Raw genomic sequence first — 26224 nt, 5'->3', positions numbered from 1 at the left:
GAAAACTATCTAACTTATTTATTTTTCTCTTCCTAAATTTGTATAACAATTGCTTACTAGTGCTTACTGATCCCATTGTATCAGCACGATAAACTTCAAACACATTGTTTCAATTGTGTTAAATGATCATATCTGTTGTATGTATATAGATAATATAGCATTTCAGTTTATTGGTTTCTTGTGGTTGTGTGACAACAGAAATATCAAAACACTTAAAATAACAAGTAGACAATATTCTTCAGTTGCTGTTATATTTTTTTTTATATTTACAATAATTCATCTATCATGTCTAATACTTGAATCAGAATATGTTTCTTCTCTTGAGGAATAGCTTAAATACTGATCAATACTTATTCTGATGTTTTTATCGGTACACCTGATTCCTCTTAAACCAGGACTTGACCCCGAGCTGCATTGTTTTTTTTCGAGGTGTTCAAATAGTTCTAGATTCATTAATCAAAGAACCACAGAAGACAAACTGAAAGTTAGTCATAATTATTAGTGATAACAAGGAATCTTGTTTTACTATACATCAAACTTATATATACAAAAATTATATAGGCCTACTTAGATTAAGAGTAGTGTTTTCAAAAGATTGAGTGTCTGTCTCTGTCAGACATTTTACATTTTCTGATGAATATTTCAGTTCTCACAGCTGAAAATTTGCAGTTTGACATATTTGTAATGCCGAAAGAAGTTGAAGTAGCAAGAGAAATACGATCACTTTGAAGTTTGCATTAAATGGCCAGTGAAGCGCTATTCCCTTGGACATAGTTACTAGTTTACTTGAAAGAACAGGCAGCCAGGGAGGGGCTTGCCGATAATGATGAGCATTTACAGTAGTGAGTAGTCACTGAATGTGCGTTATTAACCGCCGCCGTGCAGCGGGCAGACTGCCGACTCCTCCTGACTGGGATGGAACAACACAGCCTGTGAGAAGACAGAAGTAAGCTTGATGACAGGGAATATAGTACTGAGGTGGTTCACTCCCGGGTTTGGCTCCTGGAGACCAGGGATGGGAGTGCTAGGTGCAGCCGAAAGCTAACTAGCTGACGGCAGCGGTTGTTGTTGGTTATTTTAGCAGCAAAACTAGCAGTATCTGTCTGTTACTAGACATGTGATAAAAACATTTGAATGAAATGGAAGTGTAAGTGCAGAATGAGGCAGAAGTCTCAAGTCAAGAAAAATGCAGAAACGTGGCATTAAAAAATGCCAACAGTCCGTTCACTGGGGCAAGAGTAGCCTATTTTTCTTCACTCAATTATTCTGTTTAATTATTCTTTAATGATGTTTGGCTTTGTTTTACAGCTCAGCGTACCACATGATATTTTCCTCCCGCATCAATTTTTCATTCATCAGTTGCAGAAATTCCGAGGAAAAACACAGTAACACAAGAACATGTGGCAAAGTAAACAAAACAAAATCAGAGCAACAAGAAAGAGAGTCAGATGAGGAAAAACAGTGTTTTTGCGTGTCAAGATGGGTGGGCCGGCCCGGCTGTGAAGATGCGGTGTCATGTTGTGTGATGGCGGTGGTGGGTTGGCTTCACCACGTGGGTTTGACGTTACGCTGCCAGGGCACCGCTCTAAATTAGAGCCTGCTTGTCTTGGATCCGGTCCATCCAGATACACCACTATTCCCCGATGCCAGCTCCACCACAGACAGTAGAACATTTGTCAAAAGTTAGTCAAGGAGAAGAAAGAAATGGCGAGACGCTGAAAAATACTCAGCATCTTGGTTAGAGTTAGAAAATCAAGTGCATTGCTGGGGTGGTTTTAATAAGCCGGTGTCTGCTCCCCCCTTAGAGGAAAGTGGGTAAAAAGGCAAGACATCTGAAAAAAAGAACAGCAGACTAAGATCCAAGTGTTTTTTGAATGAGCTAAAAATAAACTGAATGAAAACCAAGATAATGTGCATTTAGGGAATCAGACATAAGCTTTTGTGTCTCCAGACTTTTTCTTTACTTTGTTACTTCTTTGTTCCAGACCATCATCTCTAAGTTATACCTTTGTCAATCCATCAACCCTCCATCAGAAAACTAATATCGCTTTTTTGATCATGATCATTTCAACCCACCGTGTGACAAGGACCATTGACGGCCAGCGTTCATGAATCATCACGTCCAACAAAATGTAACGCCAGCACAGAACATCAAACAGTCAGCGGAGCACCTTTCATTTATTTTGGTTTAAGTATTCCCCTCCTTGGTAAATGATTTGATGTATTTGGGGTAATCCCTGCTTTTAAAGTGTAGCAAGGACAGCACCGATCAGAGTTGGTATTTTAGAAGTGTGACTGAGCACACTAGTCGAACGTAGCTGTGAGAGTGTGCACTGAATGTGATTTGTGTCCAAAGTCAAACTATTTCGGACTTTCCTGACCCCAAATACACTGACCTGACACACATCTAATTACAATCATGATCGCTGAGGTCCACTATTTATTTATTTATTTATTTATTATAGAGGATAAATGAAATGTACCTCTTTAAATATCCCATATGTAACTCTGTTCTCTGAATAGGAGGGATGGACATACCAGACCATCATCTGATAGAAAGTTTTGTCAAAAAGATAATGTTGTGAATATTTACATTATGATCCTAGTTACAGAGGTTGATTTGTAAGATGAGTGATTGTTTCCATAAAATACACTTTGGTCCTGTGGAACACAAACTCACGTACCGCCAAGACTACAGGGGGCAGCCTATCGCCAGAGTAACAGACCACTGCTGCTCTTTCTTTGCTGGCTATCCCTGGTTATCCTTTGTTCAGCTAACCATTGTACTTGGTGGCCATGTATACTGACTGAAGTCTGCCTGGATTGCAACCTCGGATCACTGGGGGAGTGACGGTGGGTTCCTATCACCACACAGGATGTGAAGACACAACTGGCGAGGGACAAGAGAGAGACGAAGTGACAGAGGAGTCTCTGTGTGACAAGAGTGTTTCACCATGAGTGAACAAGGCAATTAAACTTGTTTATGTTCTATAAAGGAGAGAAATTTAAATTCAGAAGGTGTGTTGTTATGGTATAACAAGACAGGACAAGCCTAGCTGATTGGCATGCTAACCCCGGTAGACATTGCCACATGTGTATTGTTTTTTCTTCACATCCTGTTGATAATGTTAAATTCTGGCCACAAAGTAAAAAAAAGATAAATAAATAAAAAAAATGCACCTTTAATATTGTTTCACCAGCTCCCCTGGGTGACACAGAGTAGAGGTGATAAATGTATGTATTAAAAATGGATAGTTATTTTTCAGACCTGTCGTTACCAGCCAAACACTCTCGCTCACTGAAAGTCAATGATTATCTTTTTTTCAGCGCTGCTGACGTCAGATTTTGCGATCTCGAAAGGTGGATTTTAGATTTCAGATCTCCTCTCCATTTTCCTCTCTCTCTTCTTTTTCTCTCTTCGTTCCATGCCCCTAACCACTAACCCCCTCCAGACACGCTCTCTTTCGCTCTCGCTCTCCGCCTCAAACACACATATACACACAGCGTGGGCGCTGACAGTCCCTTGAACTGTTGACAATAAGTTGATGGGCTAAAGCCTCCAGTAAACATCTCTGGTGCCACCTCTGCCCAGATGGAGCTACTTAGAGAACACACACACTCTCTCTCTCTCACACACACACACACACACACACACACTTTCCAGGCCTGAGTTTCATTAGTCAGTGTGTTTATGTCTGCGTTCATGCGGCCTGGCGGAGAAAACCTCCCCGTTTCGCTGCACTCTTTGGTTGCCTCTGTCGGGTTTTACCCTGAGCAGAGAGCACAGAGAGGGAGCGAGAGAGAGAGAGTGACCACAGTCACCGTTCACTGTTTCATGTATGGACAGCTTGTGTGTGTGTGTGTGTGTGAGAGAGAGAGAGAGAGAGAGAGTGCACCCGGTCACCTTTGATGTTAAAACACATAGTACATGCTGTTCTCATTTCTGATCCCACCCTTCTTACCAGGCTGACATCGCCGGCCAGCCGCCCTGGGGCAGATGGCACCGGGATCTGTGTGTGTGTGTCTGTGTGTGCGTGCGTGTGTGTGTGTGTTTTCAATATAGCGAGGAAACGGTTGACCCGGAGGTCACCGGCCCTAGACAGGCTTAATTTTTCAACAATTAATCTCCTTCAGCCAGGAAGGCCAGAGTGGATCTAAAAACTCCATCACACACCATCTCACACACAAACACACATGGGCTGACGATGACAGGCATCAAAACTGTTGTGTCCGCGTGTGCATGTGTGTGTATGTTAATCTGAGATGTGAATATGAGGAGATTAGATGGACCCAGGGATTAAAATCTGGCCTTTACCTCAGAGGATCCGTACCAGCAGGGACAGGCTGATGAACCACCCACCCACACTCTCTCTCACACACACACACACACACTTACACACACACACACACACACACACACACACACTTACACATCACTCCGAAGGTCCAAAGAAAGAGAAATGTTTGGATCAAAGTGCTCAAACGAGTAACCAGAGAAAGTCTGTTATTTCTAACAGACAGGAGGAGAATGAAAGACAGATGGAAGTGTAGGAATGATGGAAAGAGAGGAAGAAAGAGAAACACACAGGCGGCACACAAACACAGCGGTGTAGCAGTATCGGGCACAAGGGTGAGGGTGGGTAGAGGGTTTTCCTCCCTATTTAAAAACCTCCTCACTGGGTCGGAAAATTAGCCCCGGTCCTCTGTTTATTGATGAGGAGTCACACACACACACACACACACACACACACACACACACAGAGGGCAACCTCCGAACACGCTCCAACCACACATAATGTTACTGTTTTTTCACAGAACCAACAGGCAATGTATAAATATCCAAATCCAGCTGAAATCACAAACATAATCCGATCATCTGGAAAGTGTTTTTTTTTGTTTTTTGTTTTTTTTTTAATTTGTTGTTAACATCATTTTCATTGTATTCTTGAAAGATAGAGGAAAAGGTATTAGAGATAAAGCATCTGACAGGCAGTGTTATGCACTTGTTCAGCTGTACTTTGACAGCTGAGTAGGCAGGAGCATGAAGACGATGGAAAAAAAAAAAAAAAAACTTTTGTCAGTAGCATTAGCTTACAAAGCTAGGCACAGGTAGCGAGTTTAGCAGTGGCACCAAGCATCTATGATATATCAAATTTGACATTAGCGTCATACTTTCCCCTGTTAAATATTTGTTTGAAATCTCAAAATCAAGACAATCCTTGGATCAATTATAAACTTTTACTAGACATTCATGTCAGTCCAACCTTGGCACCTTGATCTGAAACACCACTGGTAACTGGGGCAACAGTTGCCATATACATTTTAAGAAATGTATCCAAAATATTTCCTGGAGTTTCATCTTTCATCTGCAGCAGGGATAACAAAATTAGCCCCCTCAATGAAAAACCATTAGGATTTTTTCTTTGGATTAATGCAGAAAATACGCTCTGTGCCAAACATAAGTCAGTGATACTTATGGTATGTTTTTTTTTTTTTTCAGCAAGATAATCTTCACAGATTTATACCAGCTTTATGATTTTTGATACGTAAATGCAATTCCTAGGGGTCAAAAGCTTATGCTTAAGTAACTACTGCTGTGCTTCTTACTACACATTACCATACCACGCACACTTTTCTGTATATTGATCAGTCTACAAGCCGGAAAAATTAGTGTTAGTATCGTTTGCAACCAAAGTCCACCTGTAAAGACTAGTGAGTAGATGAGTCTGATGTCTGGCGTTAATGTCCCTGACATCAGTCTTATCTGGGGCAACTGTTTGCAACCACATTTGTAAAGGCACTGTATAATTCACATGTGGGGTATTTAATGCCATATTTTACGTCATAGAAAAAAACATTCAATCAAATTACTTATAAAGGAATATTTAACACTACATTAACTTATGTAAAGGATCTCAACATCACAGCTCCACGTTAGCACTTATTCTGATGAAGCAGCCGACAACAACATCTTTATTTTTCAAGATGTGCAGTACCTGTCCTAGTGCTGACCTCTGCAGTCATGACATTAGACAATAGATATGAGTGAGCAGAAAAGTAAATATAGAATTGTAGATAATAACGATCAGAATGCAAAAAAAAATTCATCAAATACCCTTAAACAAAATACAAGAATGTATATGAGTAAAGTTTGGTCAAATTTAAAATCTAAAAGAAATAACAAAAACACATCTTCTACCATAAAAGGGCACAGTGGGCGGGACTTGGATTTTTTAAAATAGTTTCAATAATGAATGTGTGTTAATGTGTGCCCCTTCCTCACATGGTGTGTGTGCATGTGTGTGTGTGTGTGTGTGTGTGTGTGTGCATGCGCGTGTGTGTGTGTGTGTGTGTGTGTGTGTGTGTGTGTGTGTGTGTGTGTGTGTGTGTGTGTCCACTCAGTGTCGTGCTGGGCTACATGAGGAGACAGGGAGCATGTTGGAGCTGACAAGGCCTGTAGGGTCAACATCAAGCCAAATCAACTGCACTGGGGATCAACCACTGCTCCGGCTCTGTCAAATTAGGGCACCGCGCCAACACACACAAACACACACGCACGGACACATGGACATGCACACAAACAGCTGTCAGGCACACACACACACTCGTGACTGCCCACTGCCCCGGAAACATCAGAGCACATCTTTGCCCCGAGGTGAGAATTGCAGTTTGTGTATCTGTGTGTGTGTGTGTGTGTGTGTGTGTGTGTGTGGGTGGGTGTGTGTGGGTGGGTGTGTGTGGGTGTGTGTGGGCAGTCACAGGGTCTGTGTGGTGATTGCCGGAACATACTGGCTGAGCAGCATGCGATTTGTGTTGGTTTGTGCGTGTGTAAGTGGGGACATATTTTTGTGGAACTTATGCGTTTAGCGATGTTTGGACTTGAGTCATTCCTTTAGTTTGTGTGTGTTTGAATGTGTGTGCACGCTCAGAGTAAAACAGAGTGTGTGTGTGTGTATGTGCATATCTGAAAGACTATGAAAAGGAGCATGTGCACGTGCCGTATATCAAAATGTTGTTCAGGTGTGTCTTTCGCATGTGTGCCTGCATCAACATCTTTGTGTGTTTATATGTCTTTATAAATGCATGTATGCGTGTGTGTGTGTGTGTGTGTGTGTGTGTGTGTGTGTGTGTGTGTGTGTGTGTGTGTGTGTGTGTGTGTGTGTGTGTGTGTGTGTGTGTGTGTGTGCGCGCGTGCTATGCCCCAGGGTGTCATCAGCCAGGCAGTTAATGGGCATCTGTGCGTAGTCCAGTGGAAGCCATCCAGCTAACTGGGCTAACTGGGCCACCTCTGCCAGCCACAGCCAGCTGTGCCACTGGATGCCCATTCTGCACTTCATCAGCATCATCGTTATTTCAGCTTCGCACACTCTGCCCAGACCGGCCACCATCATCACTCCTCCACCCATCCATTCATCCATCCATCCGTCTCTGTCCCATCTCTGCCTGCAATGCATGAAATGTGGAAGGTTTTCTGGACTTCTGAGGACGAAAATGACCTCATAAAGGAAGAGATGAGGGAGATCTATTGGACATATTGGCTGCTCTCATGTCTGCTCAGCAGTAAAAACACCAAAAACAAAGCCGATGGTTATGGATGGCGATGTTGTGAAAGTCTGACGGCATGTCCTTCTGCTTGTTGGCCCATTTAACACTCGGGTCACTTTTGCACCACCTACATACATATTCATAGATTAGTTAGGACACCCGCTCCTTGACAGTTCTCCACGATCAGGATTTAAAGGAACAGTTCACCATAACATGAAAATTCTTTCATTATTTACTCACACTCATGCAAAGTAAACGGGAAGTTGGGTGAAGTTTTCGATGTCTGCAAAACATTTCAGGACCTTTGCAACAAAACAGCATCGTTCCCCAAATAAGTGAAGTATATGGGGGCTGTTTAATATGTAAAAAAAACAGAGGTGCTGCATCTCCCCACTGAGGTGTTCATAACTCACACCTTAGTATCACAATGGGCATTTTTTGTTTGTTTGACTCCTGCTCAACCACTGTTATAACTCAGTATAGACTATGGATTCATCTTCTTTTATTCATTCAGTTGTTTGACCAAACAGTTGCAAACTACAATGTCTCTGAGGCAGTGGGCCCATCAGCGTATTCCATAGATATCAGTGGAATTATGTATCTCCTTTTCAAAAACACTCTAATTGGTCCAATTAATATGTGAAGCATTTAAACCTCCAGATTAAAATAAGAGATTGTTAATTTTGTTTTTTTTTTGTTTTTTTTTTTTTTTTTATATAAAGTTCAACAACTGAAGAAACACCAGCACACAGAACCAAAGGCAACGCAACCTGCCTCTGTATTAGAAACCACTACAGAGAATAATCAGCTTTTTCTACTTTGTATAAGTTGCAAGTGATTGAGTGAGGGCTGGCTGGATCATGGTCAGATGAGGAGATTTCTGTTGCTGTGTTTTGGAATTAAGGCGTATACCTCCGGGTGCTCAAATATTGAACTGCATGCCAGGAAAAAAAAAAAAAAACTGCATATCCCCATCACATGAATGCCAAATGGATGTTTTGCTTTTCAAATGCCTAATTCTTAAACATATATAACTGACTGGGGAAGGAAATAGACACAGTACATTTTGACACAACATCATACAATTATCATTTGTCCTTAGTCTATATTTCAATGATTTTGCCGCCATCGTTATTGATCTTTGACACTAACTTCTAACTCTTGAAATGAGTGTTGAAAAGTGGTCTGACAATGATCCGGGCTGGCTAGTCCTAGTGAATGTGTCTGGGTGGAGACAGAATATGAAAGCTTCTGAGAAGACAGAGGTCAGTTTGACGAATGTACCAAGGTTGTTTTCACAACCGTGCTGCATGGCTTCCCAAGCTAACCGCCTAACAGCAGATACATTTAGCCGCTGTCAGTGGTGATATTAGCAACAACGGCACTTGTGTCCTGTGTAAATCTGATGAGAACAATCTTTATACAGCGTCAGAGGCAGAGCCTCGTTCATTGCCATGAAAGCTGCTCAGTTGTGTATAAAGGCATGTGCACTAGAGACTCCACCGGCTGAGCCAGCTAACTTTGGGTTTAGCCCCTCACTAACTTGAGGGATAAAATTATTTAATCATGCGGCTCGTATAGACTTTCCAAATGTTACCGGACTCGATGGATCAAGTTCTTACAGTGACTGATGCTTACAGGGGGTCGTGACACTCAAAACAAATGTATCCACTGTTTTAAAGCGGCTTCTTTCACAATGTAAGCCCCTGCGTATCATGTAATCCAATGGGTCCATTTTGCATATGTAGTTGTATACAGTCTGTAGGAGTGCTGAACAAAAATGCTGTAAGATGAAGACCTGCAGGCAACAGGCTGCCCACTTCCAACTTCTCAGTGAGGTAGCAACTCCTATTCTCTCATTAATATTATCAAGTCACCTATTTTACAACCAAGCTTTCTCCATGCTACAAGTTAGATATTACTCCTCTCATGCTGTGGCCCGGTGCTGCACAGAGTATTGGCCTCTGGCCTTGGTAATCATATCCACATCCATCGTCAGACTATTTATAAAATGACGGTGGAGAAATTGGGCAAGTAATGTAATTGGTCTAAGTGTTTTGTCAAATATGAAGAAAGTATGAGCAGAAGTGCATCCAGGCACCTGCTGAGAAATACATTAGAAAGGCATTTCATGTATTTGCTCAGTGCAAGGTTTTAATTTAAGTTATGTGATAGAAGGAAACTACATTTAAAAAAATGTTCAGAAATATTGCGCTTTCATGTAATACTTGAATGCTCAAATGTCCCTTCTTTGTGCGGGTCAATCAAGAGTCTTGCCTAAAGACACTTGAACTGGGATACCAGGAATCAAACCTACAACCTCTCACTGTAATAGGATGGCCTTGTTAAGCCAACAGGTCAGTATGTGTGTCCCTGTGTGTATGTGTGTGTGTGTCACTGTGTATAGAGTGGTGTGGCAGCCAGGGCCTCATGACAGATCAGGGCATTCAGGCCAGTGACATTCCTCCAGAGCCCCAGATGCATCATGGGCCAGCGGTGTGAAAAATGCTGGTCGGCCTGATCCACTCAGCCGCAGATGAATGGAGCGCTCGGTGCACTCACCCGTAGATGAATGGAGCGATCTGTCTTGTCAGCGGAGGTCGACCGAGAGGTTACAGTATCCAGCATATACCTGTGTGCGTGTGTGTGTTTGTGTCCGTGTGTTTGCTGACTCCAGAAACTAGCTACAGTACACCACACAAAAAGTGGGAAACAAAGACAAACACAGGTAATCGCAAATGAAGTGCTCACACACAATAAAACACACAGAAATGTTTCAGTTACAATAGTCTATTCTGATACAGCCTCATTCCAGAAGCCTAATATCTTACTACCCAGCATTGTTAATCTTTAAGACAATACTCATTTCATATTCATTATATCAAAGAAATAAGCGTTGCATATTGCTGCCAGCTGCTGAAGGCAAACTGTCTTCCATCTTTTCCGAACATTTTCTGAAGACTTTTGCTATTTTCCTGGCCCACAGCTTAGCTAGCCAGGAGAGTTCAAACATCAGTTGAGCATATGTAGTTTGCGCTGCTAGACATCTCTCAGTCGAACCAACTAAAACAAAAGACATAGTTTGAAGACGTTGGGGAGTAGTATGAGACCTTGGGAGTCGTCCTTGTTTTATCCGATGTAACTCAGGCAGAAAATATCATCTGTTATTCACACAGAAGTTATGGTCAGCGGCGACCACAAGTGTCTGGTTAAAATGCCTGGCTAAAGGCTTGGTCAAGTGGTAAAGCAAAATTAATCTGCACATTGTTGCATAATCTGTGTTCTAGAAGCATAGTGCTGTAGTGACTATGGCTAATAACTAGACTAGTGAGTGGGCTGGTGCTAGTCAGTGAGAACAGCTCCCAGGGCTTAATCTTGTTATTTTCTCTCTAACATTCTTTATACTCGCCTCTGGCAAGCAAAGAAAACTTGTTAGCTTTTGAGATTAGCTCAGCAGCTAACAGGGCAATATGTTCGCGCGGTTCATTCAAAAGACACATGTGTAGCGTCGACCCCTGTCTTGTAGCAGTTGGACTCTCCGTCTCTACAAAGGTCAGGTCTGTCAAGACGGCGCGAATTCAGAGGTCAAGTTGAACTGAACATGAAAAATGAGTCTGGAGTTACTCCAACTACGCTGCAAATCCAGTAAATGGTGCTCATCAGTTCCACTGGCATCTACAGCTACATTAGCAGCCATGTGCTTGGGTCAGCTCTAGATCGAACACAACATTTATAAGACAGTGACTCTGATGGAGACTTTGAGTTGAGGCTCAAAATTGCTAGTGAGTAAACCCAGATTGTGTCCCAAGGTCAAAAATGAACTTTCTTGCTCGACAGAAAGTGTTTCTGTATTCACAAGAGAATCTACCTATTTTAATGACATGCTATGATCAAAGTTTAGGCAGTGGGCCAGACCCTAACACAGGAGCAAGTTTTAGTGGACAATAACGATGGACTGGATAATCTATATGTGTTTGTGAAATGTCCCTTTAAATAAAACTTGTAATAATCGATATCCTGAAACTAAGCTTGTCCGTTGTCCTCATTTTGAAGGATTTTCTTTGGATTATTATTATCTTGAGCAAGTTTAGGGGTATAAACATGCACACACACACACACACACACAGTGGGCCTCCATCAAACACTGCCCTAGTGTCCCTGAGTTTGTCTCACACACACACACACACACGCACTCTCACACTCACTCACTCACATGCAGACACACACACAAACAGCAAGACCATCTCCTCAGCCATCAGCCCAGAGCTCCGGCGCCCCGAGCAGTGGCTCTGACACGTCTATATGTTTTTCCGCCTGACCTTTTGCCGTCCTTTCTGCCACAGCCCGTAAACCATAAGCTGATATATGAAGGCAATTTTTAGCGGTGCCACTTGTATCTGAGTGATTGCGTACGCTTTACATTTGGGGCGGCTGCCACCTTGCCACCCCTCCTCCTCCAGATCTCTCTATTTGGATAGCGGGTGGAGTGGGGTGGCGGGGGGGGGCAGAGAAAAGGAGTGGGGGACAGACAGGATGAAAGGATGGGTGGATGCGACGCCAAACACACACATCTATCTACTCCCAGGGCAAGGAGTCTGCTGTGCGATAGCCCCTCACTTGGCCAAGCAGAACTTAGGGAGCTTTATGAAAGGACGGGGCTGACTGCAAGAGCATTTACAGACATCTGCACTTTATAGAAATCATTGTATATATTTATTTTGTTTATATGAATATGGGTTGTGTTTTAGACTCGTAATAGTTTCTGCTACTATAGACCTAGGGTCAGCAATCAGCATCAACCACATATATATATATATATATATATATATATATATATACATATACATATATATACATATACATATATATATATATACATATATACATATATATATCTCTGTCTGTCTGTGGTATGCAACCGAAGCATAGACATTAATTGATTATCCACATCCACACATGAAACCATTGTCGAAGCAGACATCTCATGGTCAATTATGGTGAAGCCTTGGGATTAAAACTGTTTAAATGGAAAGGAGTGCTTATTTCATGTAAACAAAGTTGGTATAATTTGTTTCAGCCTTCACCATGGAAGTTTCTGCCTGTCTCCGTTTCTTTTGTGGTTGGATTGTCAACAGAATTTCACAAAAACTACTACACAGATTTTCACCAAACTTGGTTGGACAATTGGCCTCAAGCTGGAATAGACCTCGTTAACTTTTGGTGGGCATCTGGATAGGGATGGATCCAGGAATTTGAAAACTGTTGAGCCTTGGTGGTGGTATGTGGTCGACAGAGCTCCATTCTAGCATTCTAGCAAAGTATGTCAAATCATGTCATTACGAATTAAAATGTGTATACAGTGAAACAGTACCTTTAGTGAGGGTACTATTTAAGAGGCCACGTGAATAATTACGTACCTCCATAGTTCAAATAGCCTGGTGCAAAATGAGGCATAGCTATGATGTGCTTGCCTCTCTCCAACTAGAGGCAATATTAAATGCCATAATTTCATTGTGAATAACATATACCTTTTTATATATGCATATATACATATATATGTATTTGCATTGTTACCTACAGAGGCTTTTATTTAAAATGTATTGCCTTTTTTTCTCATTAACTGTAAGACTGTGAATGTTTGCCAACCACCACTCCACCACTGACATTTAACAGGCTGAAATCACATCAGTTCGTAGGTCCCTAGGTCTAGCCTACATAATTAAGCTTTTCATTAATACACTGTATTTGACGTGATGTATTTGCTTTATTTGTGATAGAAATGCTAAAGCTTTCTTGTATATATTAAACAGTAAAGAATAACTTAACACTTTTTTTTTCTCTTAAAATTGAATTGGCTGTGGTGCTGACTAGAATGTCAGTGTGGCGATGAAACCCCTCTATCTCCTGTCCTCTAGTTTTACTGCCAGTGATGAGGTCGGTTTGATTAGCATTAGTTCACGTTCCAGTAATGGACTGAGACTCTACCTCGTTAGCATTTTAACTCATGTTTGAATAGGCGGCAGTGTTCCCCTTTAGGCCCCTTATCACAGCAGCAGATTGAGCTTGTTAGCTTGTTAGCATGAACTTATGCTATGGGAGCTATATGGCATTAGGCCATGTTACATTACCGCAACGCAATGACACTTGTTAGCTTATTAGCATAACCCCCTATTAGATGGACAAGGGGGTGTGCAGTGCATTAGCCCGTGTTACAGTAATGGAAAGGCTTTGTTAGCTTGTTAGCATGCTAAATAGGCAGGGATGTGTGAGTGGCATTATGGCCTGTTTAAGAGCACTGGAATGAGTCGCCACAGCGTTAGCTAGTTACCATAATCTCAAGAAGGGTGTGTGTATGTGTGTATGAGAGAGAGGGAGAGGGCGAGAAAGAGCAAGTGTGTGTGTGTGTGTGTGTCTTCCTCTAACACTTTTCAATTACAGCTGCTCATTGTCAGGTTGTAAATGGCTGGGTCAGCTGGCTGGAGTTCTGCCTTTGAACACGGTGCTGACGTCCCTACAAAGGCATCATTAGGAAGGCTTGGCCCAGCAAGCACTTCTCCATCGCGCCCCAGGAAACAATTCAATAATGTGCCAAAGATGAAAAAAATTAACAATGTATAAAAAGAAAAACTTCACCCTACAAGAAGAGAAATTTAAAAAAAAAAAAACCTTCAATCTAATCCCCCCTTTTATTTCCCCTGCTCTGTTTGGTGCCCTTGCATATCGCTCATTTGATACATTTTTTTCTTTCATCATTAATTTTGAGACGTATAAAAATTTCTTTGAAAAGACAATTCTCAGTTTCTCTTGATCTGAATATTCACCCCACCCAAGCCTATTCAAGCCTTTTTTTTAAAAACAAGTTTATAAGGAATACAAAAACTACTGCTAATTACAATGGGAGATTGAGAAATGTAAAAAAAGTCAGTCCCGTTTCTTTGGTTTTCTAATATCTTCCTGGATCAAAGGCTTCCGTTGGGTTTCTCTCACCTCGTTTTTCCTCCTCCAAGCATTGTTTGCCTCCCAGGACTACCACAGCACAAGTTCTGCACTGGTTCAAAATTTACAGGACGGGGAGAATTAGTTATTCCAGGAATAATTGCACATCAAATAGGGGATGATCTGCAGAGGCCACTTATAAAAAGACGCGGCTTATTCATGCCGGCAGTTACATACAGGACACTGTATGTGTTTTAATATCACATTGCACTGCGTCCTGGGTGATACTGCCCTGATAGTACATAACGGGATTAACTCTAACTTGAATTATCCTTTAAGTTTTCACTGACATCACAGAGGTGTTCTACCTTAAGGCATTTTATTAATACAGAATTAGTTGAGCAATTTTAACAGATTCTCATGCTTAGAAGACTGAATAAGTCAATTGCCTGTGACTCCTGTGTACCAGCGGCAGACGTATCGGACCTTTATCGTGCCCTCACACGTTGACTTGGTTCTATATGGTTAGATTTTGGAAAGAAATATGATTTGGCTTACAATAACGTTACTTGTGTAGCTTCAGTTAATAACATACCTACATTGCACAAAAAAAAAACTTAATTAGAAACTAACTACAATAGGAAACAGATATAATTCACAGTCTACTTTCACATTCATCGAGTAAAAGTCCTGTCTGTCTGTCTGATGCAGTCATTCATCCGTGACCTCTTCCTATGCATACTTGTTGCTCTTTATAAAACTCCACCTGACTTCCTCCTTTGCTGCCATAACAATTTCAACAGCCACTAGAGGGCACCACCTAACAAGAAACGTAAAAACAGGTCATAATAAGTGCTCACAGTTGACCTATATGGTTGTTTTTCTAGAGAACAGGTTTGAAAATTTAGACTGCTCATTGAAAAAAAAAAAAAGGAAAAAAAAAAAACTTTAGCCGCAAAATGAAGTTTGTGCTTGCTGCATCCATGTTGTGTGAATTGACCCTTGTCTGTGAGGGAATTTGTGACTATGATTTATTGTACTATGTCTTGTGCCAAATATTGTATCACCCATCCTTGTTCTGATTCTTGCTATGAGGTTACACACAGCTTTTTATTCCTTTTCCTGCCCTTCTGCCAAAACACAGTACGCAATCCAAAGGTTTGTATATCCACAGTCCCGAATCTCGCATTTTCTGCTTTTGAATGACAAATTGAGACTACCACCACATGGTGCTTTAGAGATTTATTTCCTCTGCAGAATGTTTGAGGTATGGATCCATGATGTGGACCTGTGCTGTTGTGAATTCTCCTTATGTTTTCTAACATTAGGGTTTATTGTTAAAAGATGTGAAACATTTAAGGACATACTAGTGGCAGAAACATTTAGTTTCTCTGTTTCTCTGAGTAAGTGAAATTCACGATCATAATTTCCCTTTCCCGTTAATGTTGGATACCAAATGAAAAATGTTCATCCACTAAAAAACACTTAAAAATGAATAGCTGTGAAATCAAACTCGCTCTCGGTCTCAAACCCTCACTTTGTCAGCCTCTGATTAAAAGTGCACCTTTTTCACGAGTTCACAATGCTTTTCTATTATAAATGACTGGAGCATAGGCATTACCTGTCTACAGTGGGAATATTAAATCTCTGTGGAGACAGATAGCATAATGCAGATGTCTTAATGAAAACTTCATTAAGATGGAAGATAATTACTGTGTCCTTAACGATGCACTCAGTGTGCTTTTAAATAATTGAGGTGCTCAACTTTTGATGTGTTTATACTGAAGTAATTTCATCATGCAGACTTCATCTGAGATAGATTGGCTTTCAGTGTGTGTGTGTGTGTGTGTGTGTGTGTGTGTGTACATGAATAAATGCCCGAATATATTTTTATGTTTTATGAGCGAATTCTAGTGCGCCCTTTTTATTTTTAGCCATGCCGGCAGAATGGCTTATTTGGTCGACCATCTTTGGGCTAGTGCCATCATCAGGTCAAGTGTTTACTATTCTTCAGTCAGTTCCAAGGAAATCATCATTTGGATCTGGTGCTAATTCCTCTTCAATAAACACACATAAACATTTTGTTAAATCATAAATATATTAAGGAGGACTCCCAGCCAAAACCAAGCACCACCCGATACTCACCAGCGGAGTGTTTACTGGTCTGGTATAGGCGCGCTGCATTCTGACTGTTGTAGGTTTTCTAAGTTTTGAGCAAAATATAAATATGTTTGTGTCTTTCAACTGCATAGTCCACCCACTTTTACACAAGGACCATCTTTCTATCGCTGTAATAATTTTAAGATTTTTTTTGCAATGAGTATAACAGCCTCACAACCTCACTATACACTCACAATACCAACAGCATGTGTTTTGATTGATAGTACGCCATGTGTTCCCTATGGTGACTGTTTACATTCTGTCATTTACTTTGTTATACAGACCATCTTTGGGCAATGATATACTCATAGATCTGAAGTTGAAATATTGCCGCGCTCAGTTGATTCAGTTTTTCTTCAAGTTATCACAAATTTAAATGGGCAAAAGACAACTTTTTTGCTTGATTGCACAATGTTATGACTGTAAGGAATGACATCATCCATGTATGAATTGGTTCCCTATAAACATCACTTTTTCTATGAAATTTAGTCTGCTGCAGTGCTGGGTTTTTCCCATTAGATTAAAGGTTACACTACAGCGCAGAGGAGCGGTGGACGCGATTCTGCCTTTGTGCGAGGGATAGCAGACATGGAAGAGGCATTGTTTTCCCATCATCGCCATCCCCTGGTAATGGTGGAAACACTGGAATATCTGTGGAAAGAAAAAGAACCCTGCTGATGGAGGAGGCAATGACGTTGAAAGTGAGAATGGTAGAAAGCTGAGGTAAAACAACAGTGAACAGACGGGCATTCATTCAATGGAGTGCACTTTTGTTTTGTCACATTCTTTCTACTTGATCATTAAATAACAAACCCTGCCTACTTATTACTACAACCGGTTGTTTCACTCTGCCTTTTCAGACCACTGAGATGAAGGTTTGGCTGTCAAATTGGGAATCCCACATTTGTCTTTTGCTTTGGACAGTAGCTAGGCTGGGAGCGGTAGACATGTTGCTAATGCTGTCTTTGCAACAACAGCGCCAACAAACGCCACAGGGGAAGACCAAAAAAGTTTCAACTTTAAAACACTAGCATCCAATCATAGTTCTTGCAGTCTTCATGTATCCCCATAGCAGCTGACCCAATGTGTAGTTACACCATGTGCATGTTAGTGACTATGTAGCTTCTGCATTTAGGTTTGCATGCTCCGCTGCTATATGCCTTAACGTACAACTGCTAAGTTTATTTTAGTTTTACTGTACTTTGTGTGTGGAGTATCTGCATTTGTGTGTGTGTGTGTGTGTGTGAAAATCATGCTACCCAACCATGATTTTTTTTTTTTTTTTTTTTCCCTTTTTTCCCATGTGATGTGTGTGTATGTGTGTGTGGGCAGCTAGGTCACAGCTGTTGGAGATTGGCCAATGTCATGTGGATCTTAACTAGCCTTCAGGTTACTGTGCCTCTCACACTACCAGGTCGAAGCTCAACACTCGCTCAAAGCCTTCACCTGGCTCCACTCGCACAAACACACACGTGCACGCTCACGCGGTTGAACAAAACGAACACACTCTCAAACAAGTTAAAGTTGTTTTTTCTTTCCTCTCCCTCTGAGTTGATTTCCCTTCGCTCCATCTTCTTCACTTACACTGTATTCACACACAAATAAATCCAGCGAAAGCCAGACTGTGTAATTTCCTCTTTCTGTCGTCACACACATGTGCCAAAACATATTGTGTGTTGCAGCTGTCAAAATGCAAATCTGCTCGCTTCTCGAGTCCTCGCCGTGCATTATTTCTTTTTTTTTTTCTTTTTTTCCGGTGACTTCATTAGAGAGGAAGCAGAACCTGGGTGACAACATTAATTACAGGTGCGTGCATACACACTGGGAGCTATTTTCTACTGACTCGACCTAATCATCATCATCATCATCAATATCCTCATTATCGCCGCCGCCATCCGCCCCACACAAGGCCACCATGCTGGGAGCAGATGAGGGGTTTTGAACAACACACATGTACGAGTCAACACCCAGACAGATATTGCTCAGAGAAAGACTCTCCAAGATGTGACTCTTCAAGATGTGAAATTTTTAAATTGAGGTGGGGTGAGGGGACAAGGGAGTGATGCTGATGTGTTGGAGGTGACGGAGTGTGTGTCTGTGTGTGTTAGGTGTGTGTGTGTGGGGGGGGGATTGTCGGGGAATAATTGCCTGGAGACGGTGCAGAAATAAGCCCTAATGGTCAGTAATCCAAGCCTGGAGAGGGCCTCTCCACAGTGCTCCACTGAATGCCGGTAATGGGCTTCCAGCTCTGTCACTTACATATGCATAGATCTTTCTCCATTAAAGCTGGTTTGAATGACAAATATGGGTGGGTGTAAAAAAAAAATAATAAAAAAAGAAGTGGAGGAAAGAGAGAGAGAGAGAGAGAGAGAGAGAGAGTGGGGGAACATGGGGAAGATTTCCTCTTGGTTTGCAGTAATTTGGCAGCTGCTCGGGCCCCTATCCTTAAATCTCATTAGCTCATTGTTCGCATGATGCCACCTGGGTGAAGCACAGGGGCACGAGATGGTGCTTAAAGTGGGCCAGATGATTTGGACCTGGTACTTATTTTTTTATTTTTCTATGTGTGCGAATGTGTGTGTGGATACTTTGATGCTAACACAGATATTGATACTTACTATTGTGTCGTGTTTTGCACAGTATGCTCTAGTATTCGTCACTCTATGTGGAAGTAGTTAGCCGCAACTCTGCTCATAACTGGCCTAAAATCATTATTTCATCCCTCCTGCTGAACTGTCAAAAAAATCCCTGCGAAAGGAACGAAATAATCATTTTGTCTTCTGTCCTCTATAAGATTCTGGAATGGTTACCACATCTGGTGTGTCACAATATCTGCGTCAATTTCCCCATCCTGTCTTGTCCAGGTCCTCTTGGGATGAATGACCTCCGTCTCTGCCTGGACTTTTAACAGCGTGCTACTTTTGGTTTTGAACTGTAGGCAAACAATGAACAATGACAAAAGTTTTCACCACCAACCAGAGGGGTAGTGTGCCAAGGTAGAAACAACGTTTTTGATAAGCCATGAACTACCGCTAGACAACAGCTAGCATCAGGATTCAACCACTTCCCTGCTAAGATTACCATTCGATCATGAGAAAGGATATTAAACCAAAGGCGTTAATTGATGATGAAATTTCAAGTCACTCAGAAAATACCTACCTGCTACCTGCGACTACAACTGTTCGAAGAACTCACTCTGAACACTCCAACAGTGTCAGCAGCAGCTCATGGAGAGAAAAAGTGGCAGAGATCTCAAGCGGGTAGACCAGCAGTCCCAGCAGTGGACAGAAACTTTAACAACCTTTAGGCAGACATACCAGTTAATGCAATGGTGGAAAGCAGAGAGCAGTCAGCTAAAGATGCAAGGATTGATGATGCAGATTCTGTTGCCCCAGAGCGTTTTAGTACCTTTTACAATTGATTATTGCAGCCTCACCTTACCAATGGTAACACACTGACACTGACCCCGACTGTTGATGCTGCCTTAAACAAAACCTAGAATATTTCTGGTTTTCCTGTTTCAAGCCTTTTTTGGGTGAGTAAAGGATAAAGGTTGCCAAAGCCAAAGTTTTGAGTAAGGCCTAGGAAAAAAATGTAATACTGAAGTTCACACCCAGCAGCAAAAGTAGAACTGGTGATGGACTGGAGGGAGGCGAAAATACGCAGGCTACAAAAGTGTGTGTGTGTGTGTGTGTGTGTGTGTGTGTGTGTGTGTGTGTGTGTGTGTGTGTGTGTGTGTGTGTGTGTGTGTGTGTGTGTGTGTGTGTGTGTGTGTGTTTGTGTGAGTGTGCATGTGCATGTGTTAGTGTTGTGTGATGCCTGCATGGGGGCGTTGAGGGAGGGATACAGGGGTCTGTTGGGGCCACAGAAGGGAGGGCACAGGGGGTGGAGGAGCTATCATAACGGGAAGCACCCCCCAGCCTCCTCATCCTCCTGAGCTGCCAGATGGCACACACTCAAACCCCCAGTGGAGGAAACAACACACACACACATATGCATATTTGAGCACGAGCATTGTCAGTCAGGCACACACACACATACAAACACACAAGCACAAGCACTCCGAAAACATATTTAGAGGGAGAGCTGTTCGAATTCAGCTAATGAGCAACAACTCACCTGCTCTGTGTATCTAAAACAAAGCTTTTCCATCACACAAGTCGGTATCGTTCTCCTTCAAAGTGCTCCACAGAACGTACGGCTGGTTATTGCATCCCCGCTATCAGCGGGCCTCATGCTGTCATTGAAACGTGTCACCATATGGGTGCAGGGACACTTAGGAAATGCATCACTTTGTGACATTTTGTCGCTTGCTGTCTTAGCTCTATTTCCAGACCAAATGTGTCACTCTTTGAGGCCATAAAAAGGGAATCGGCGCCGAGCCTGTGTTGTGTGTGTGTGTACCAAGTGCAGAAGTTCAAGGACGTACACGCCCTGACTTGCAGGAATGAATGTACCTGGATGGCGAGATAAAGCGCTTCATATTTCACTATTGCCTCTCTAAGTGCTGGGATTCTAATAGGAAAGATGGGTTTACATGATACGAATATGAGAGTATGAGTGACGTGACTTTATTTTCTTTTTGTGTTTGTGTTGGCTTGAACTTGCATGTGTGTGACTGGATGTCTGACTGTGATACATGTGACAGATTTGTTCATAACGATATTTGTATGTTGCCTTTGTTTGGATAGCATATATATAAATACACACACACACACACACACACACACATATATATATACATACATACACACACACACACACAGAACGTCAGCAGTAATAGATATCCAATAGCTGGGAGCTGTGGAAGGGTCCTGCTACATCTGTCAGCGCTGCCTGGCAAAGGCGCAGCAAGTTCAGATGCTATCGCCACAAACGGCTGCATCAAAAGATTTAGTGTCCCCACCATCCCTCCCACCCCGAGGTGGGCTGTGTGGCGCAGTCCGCCGGGCAACACAACAAGAAGGAGGGGGCGCAGAAGAAAGACGGCAGGCGGGGGACAGATAAGAGGGAAGCGACAGCAATATCAGCCAGGGGGGTTTGAGGTGGAGGACAAGGGGGGACCAGAATAAGAAGAAGAGGTGGTGGAAGGAAGAAAGAGGAGGCACAGTGACTCTCCTTTTTCACCTCCTCATGAGCCGCACTCGAGAGACCTGGCTCGAGACAGATTCAGGTCTCAGTGCCGTATAACGCTCAGTTAAAGTGTCTATTGCTGATGTATTCTGACCTTGCATAATCAAATTGTAATCAATGAGCATTTAATCCACAAGTGAAATAACAAGAGGTCATATAAGGCATGCTATATACATCATGCTGCTGAGTGTAAATGGAAAATAAGCTGCAAAAACACTATATTGACAGCTTTGGCTAAATAAAATCCCATCGCAGTGCATTTAAGAGACATGTAAATGGAGGTTTTGGACTAGCTGCCAATCCAAATGAGTGTGTATTGACCTTGTAGTTACCACTTACGCCTATGTGGGCCAGAAATGAGACCTGGCTAGAAAGAGAGCTCTTTCAGAGAAGACAAAGACAACAGGTCAATACATACACTTTCAGCTAATGTCTTCCTCTTTGTCCCTCTCTTTAATTTACCTCAATGTATTTCTGGTGGTCGACGTCCCTCCTCTGTTAGACTCAGCAGGGCTCCAGCTCAAGATGTTCTTATCCTCTATGTTGGTATTTGTGCTGATAATGACCTCATCAAATGGATCAGCTATTTGCCAAATGTGACAGATTTGTATGAAAATATTCTGTCTCATCATCATTAAAAGAATCAGTGTTTTCACTCTCATTCGTACACACTCAATACAAATCCTTGGTTGCATATTCTCTTAGAATAAAATGATTCCAGTTTAAATTTGGGGGAAAGAAGTGTTGGATTGGTGCAACTCTGACTCCAACCTAAGCTTGGACCACTTGTTCATTGCAGACTCTGCAGTGGTCACTGCACATCTCACCTAAGATGCTAACTTCTGGAGGAAGGCACTGGGATAGCCAAGAAGAGCTCCAATATGTCTCATGTCAGCAACTCCATCTCACTGAGGGACCAAACTATCCTTTTGTATCCTTTGTTGTTACAAAAGATACAAAGGAACATCAACTTTGGCAAAACTCATCAAAGCTAATTTAGAAGTTGGCCAATCATGCAGCACTCAGATGTCAATGGGCATTTCAAGGGGACTTCTGAATGTGGATCATATATTATTGACATTTCCAACTCTGTCTGAATATCACTGCAGTTCATGAAAAGGTGACAGAATGAAATCTGTTTAGTTATATTTTGATTTTGGGACACTTTTTAAATGTTAAAAACTTTTAAATGTTTAAAATGCAAAATTTGTGCCATGTACAAGTCATAAAGAAGTGTCATCAGTATTTCACAAGATCATCAAATCACTCAACCAAAGTGAATCCCACAGAATACACTTTGTGACTCAAAAATATATTTTTCTACCCTTAACCAACGTGTTTTTTTTCCTAAACCTAACCACAGACTGGAAGTGAACCCTGGATCAGGCTTTTTCCATCTAGTCTGCAGTTCACCGAAAAGGGTATCGTGACTTCCTCAAGAATTGTTTTTCCAGTTGAAACAGACTGTTGGGGTGGAACAGGGCTCGTTCTTTATCTTAAGTCTATGGCTGTGTTCCACATCACTCCTTATTTGCTATATTATGCAGTGTGTTTATTTCCACCATATTACTCAGAGCCGACGTATCAGGTATTTGATATTATCTAACAGTATTTGTCACAGATATATCGTAGTGGTGTACTTGTTGTCAAATATATATGATAATAAAAGATATGATAATCATCAATAGAAGTGTAAAATATTCTTTTAATTTTGTTGCAACAAGTGTATAAAGACAACATTTTTTTTTTTTTTTTGGCTATTGGTACTGGCATCAGTCGGGTCCAAAATCTCAGTATCCTGGCATTTATGCAAAAGTTTCAGTCATTTTAACTACAGAGGTTTATTATCTAGGAAATTATAAATGAATGATCACATGAGCGATTTTTGTATTTGGTAGTTTGGTCAGATAAGAAAGTAACAGACATCAGAAAAAGAACTGCTGAAAATGTGCTGCTCCACGATACATATCCAGGACAGATGAGAATGACTTATGATGCTGAATGAATTAACTGTTTTCCATGAATTTCAGGTCCCCGTTACATATAATTTGCGAGTTTCTGTCTATTATTCTGTGTGCACTAAGTAGATTGGACCTAACACTTGGCATGAAACAGCTGGAGTGGACCTTTGGTGGAATTTCCTTTCATTTATCTAAATTCGCTATAGACCTGAATGTGCCTTGAAATTTACATTAGTCTGGCATGAAGACGGGGATGGGTGGGGCAGTGGAAGGGGAGATGTGAGGAAGCGTTCTTATTTCCCTCCCTGTGGGTCAGCTGCTAATCACAACTCTCCCGAGACCCCACTTCCCCCCTATCCCCACCCGAGAACCCCCCTAAACCCACACACGCGCGCACATATACACACACATCCGAGAGGCTGATTCCTCTGCTCTTGAATAACCTCACCGGGGGCGAGTGACGAGGGGGTGTGGTGGTGGTGGTGGTGGTGGCGGTGGGGGGGGGGGGGGGGGGGGGGCAAGATCACCCTCCTTATTTAGAGGGGGAGAGGGAGAGGGTGTGCGCCTTTTGAAGCCTTCCTCGCTTAACTGTCACACAGCTACGGGGCTGTCGGCTTGTCGAGGATTTCTCGTGGATGTGTGTGTAAAAAGACCCTCCCGTGGAGAGAGAGAGAGGGGGAGAGAGGGGGAGAGAGAGGGAGAGCGGTAGCCCTGATTAAATGCTGAAGCCGTCATGCCTGCGAGCCAGCCAGGAGATTAATATCGGCGTAACCTGTTACTTAATTCATTATGGGGATACAGGCTAATTTGATTTGATATTATTTTAATAAAGTTCTGTGATATCCAAGATTGTTTCAGGCTATCAAAATAATTTTCCAGTTATTACAGTTCGTCAGGCAGGTCCCTTTGATAGCAGTGGTTGGCCAGGCCTGTCCTGAATACATTACAACCTCTCTCCACACACACTCACACGCTCTCACACGCTCACACACACACACACACACACACACACACACACACAGTTCCTTTTTTTTTTTTTTTTTTTTACTGAATCTTACTCTTACATTCACACACACTCACACACGCTGAATTCGTCTCCCAAATCTCTTCATTTTTCATTTTCTCTCTTCACTCTTCAGCCTCCTGCTTCTCTTTTTTGCTCCTTTTTTTGCTCTCCTCAGTAACGCAGACTGTAACACATAACAGCAGTGAAGAAATCAATAAACAAGGACCTAAATAAATAAATAAATAAACTGGGGGGGGGGGAATGGCAAGAAATTTAGTGTACCTTCAGAGAAGTGGACTTGCTGGTCACTGAGGGGGAGTCACCTTACAGTTGGGTTTAGCTCATTCAGACTATAGTGAAAACAGAGTGTTACACTTACCAAAAATAAAAGGATGAAAATATATGCAGACACATTTGAATTCTAGTGTTGCATCTAATGAGAGTGGCCTGAACCTTCTAAGATGATGTTTATATAGTTTAACCAAATATCGAGACAGTCAGGCTTACCTTTCATAAGTCAAACTTTGTCAAGGAATTTATTGTCATTTTAAACACACAATTAACCAAGCTACTCTATATTTAGCAGCTGAATCAACAAGGAAGGTAATCGTTAATCGCACAACAAAAGCCCACAAATTTGAAACCCTGGACCAACTACAGTACTGCCAACTGCAAAGTGGAACAGGAATTAGGACAGGATGATTACCAAGCAATAATAAACCTGATGATAGCTATCGAACATTATCTGGCACTGTCCAACTGACACGTTCTCTGACAAGGTTACCGCCAGTCTTTGGAGACATGTAACTACTTTTCTCATTGTAGGTATATGGCAGTGTCGCTTGGCATGTCCATATTAGAAGGCTGTTATCATGATTGCAAATTACCACAACAACTCCTGCTAATATAACAGCACACAAAGGTAGTACTGGACTGACGATTTTTGTTAAGTCTGGGGAAATGTATGAACACCAAACCTTGAGGCTACCAGCTACTTAGAGGCCCCAACATACGCTACCTGTTGCTGACACCAAAATTAAGAACCTGGTCTTGCCTGAGCACTGCTAAATGTAACTCTCCACCAGCATCACCTGGTGTGAGTTGGGTGGCACCTGGCATCCTAATAATTCATCACCCATCATCTTTTCACATTTTCACACCGCCTTCCATTACCAGGGCGTGAACCTTAAGCTCCGTTTGCATCAGAAAACTGGAAAAAGTTTTCCATATTAGTGCCACAAACAATCTCCTTTTCTTCAGCAAAGAATTCAAACTGATTTTCCTGCTAAATCGGACCTTACAGCCCATTATGTAAAATGCAGCAGGCTGGTTATATTAGGTTCACAGTAACACAGCTAATGTTTTAATATGAATTCTGTACATTTTTATTGATGTTAAAATACTCCACAAAAGCTCATTTAATCAAAGCTCCCCTTTCTCTGTAGCGCTCTTATACTTTCCGCCTCTCTCTTTCTCCCATCAC

The 26224-nt window shown here is 41.9% G+C and overlaps 1 long non-coding RNA gene across 1 annotated transcript; it reads left to right on the top strand.

Moving 5' to 3' along the window:
- The first annotated feature begins 589 nt into the window (after positions 1–589).
- LOC119033853 lies at positions 590–8256 on the top strand. The gene is made up of 3 exons (XR_005079395.1): positions 590–946; positions 6403–6655; positions 7206–8256. It is a non-coding gene; the product is annotated as an uncharacterized LOC119033853 (long non-coding RNA).
- Positions 8257–26224: the final 17968 nt, after the last annotated feature.

This window comes from Acanthopagrus latus, chromosome 15 (genome assembly GCF_904848185.1).
Source record: "Acanthopagrus latus isolate v.2019 chromosome 15, fAcaLat1.1, whole genome shotgun sequence".
In the NCBI taxonomy this organism is placed as follows: domain Eukaryota; kingdom Metazoa; phylum Chordata; class Actinopteri; order Spariformes; family Sparidae; genus Acanthopagrus; species Acanthopagrus latus.
The sequence above is the reverse complement of the archived record's forward strand: the minus strand, read 5'-3'. Positions and strand labels throughout refer to the sequence as shown.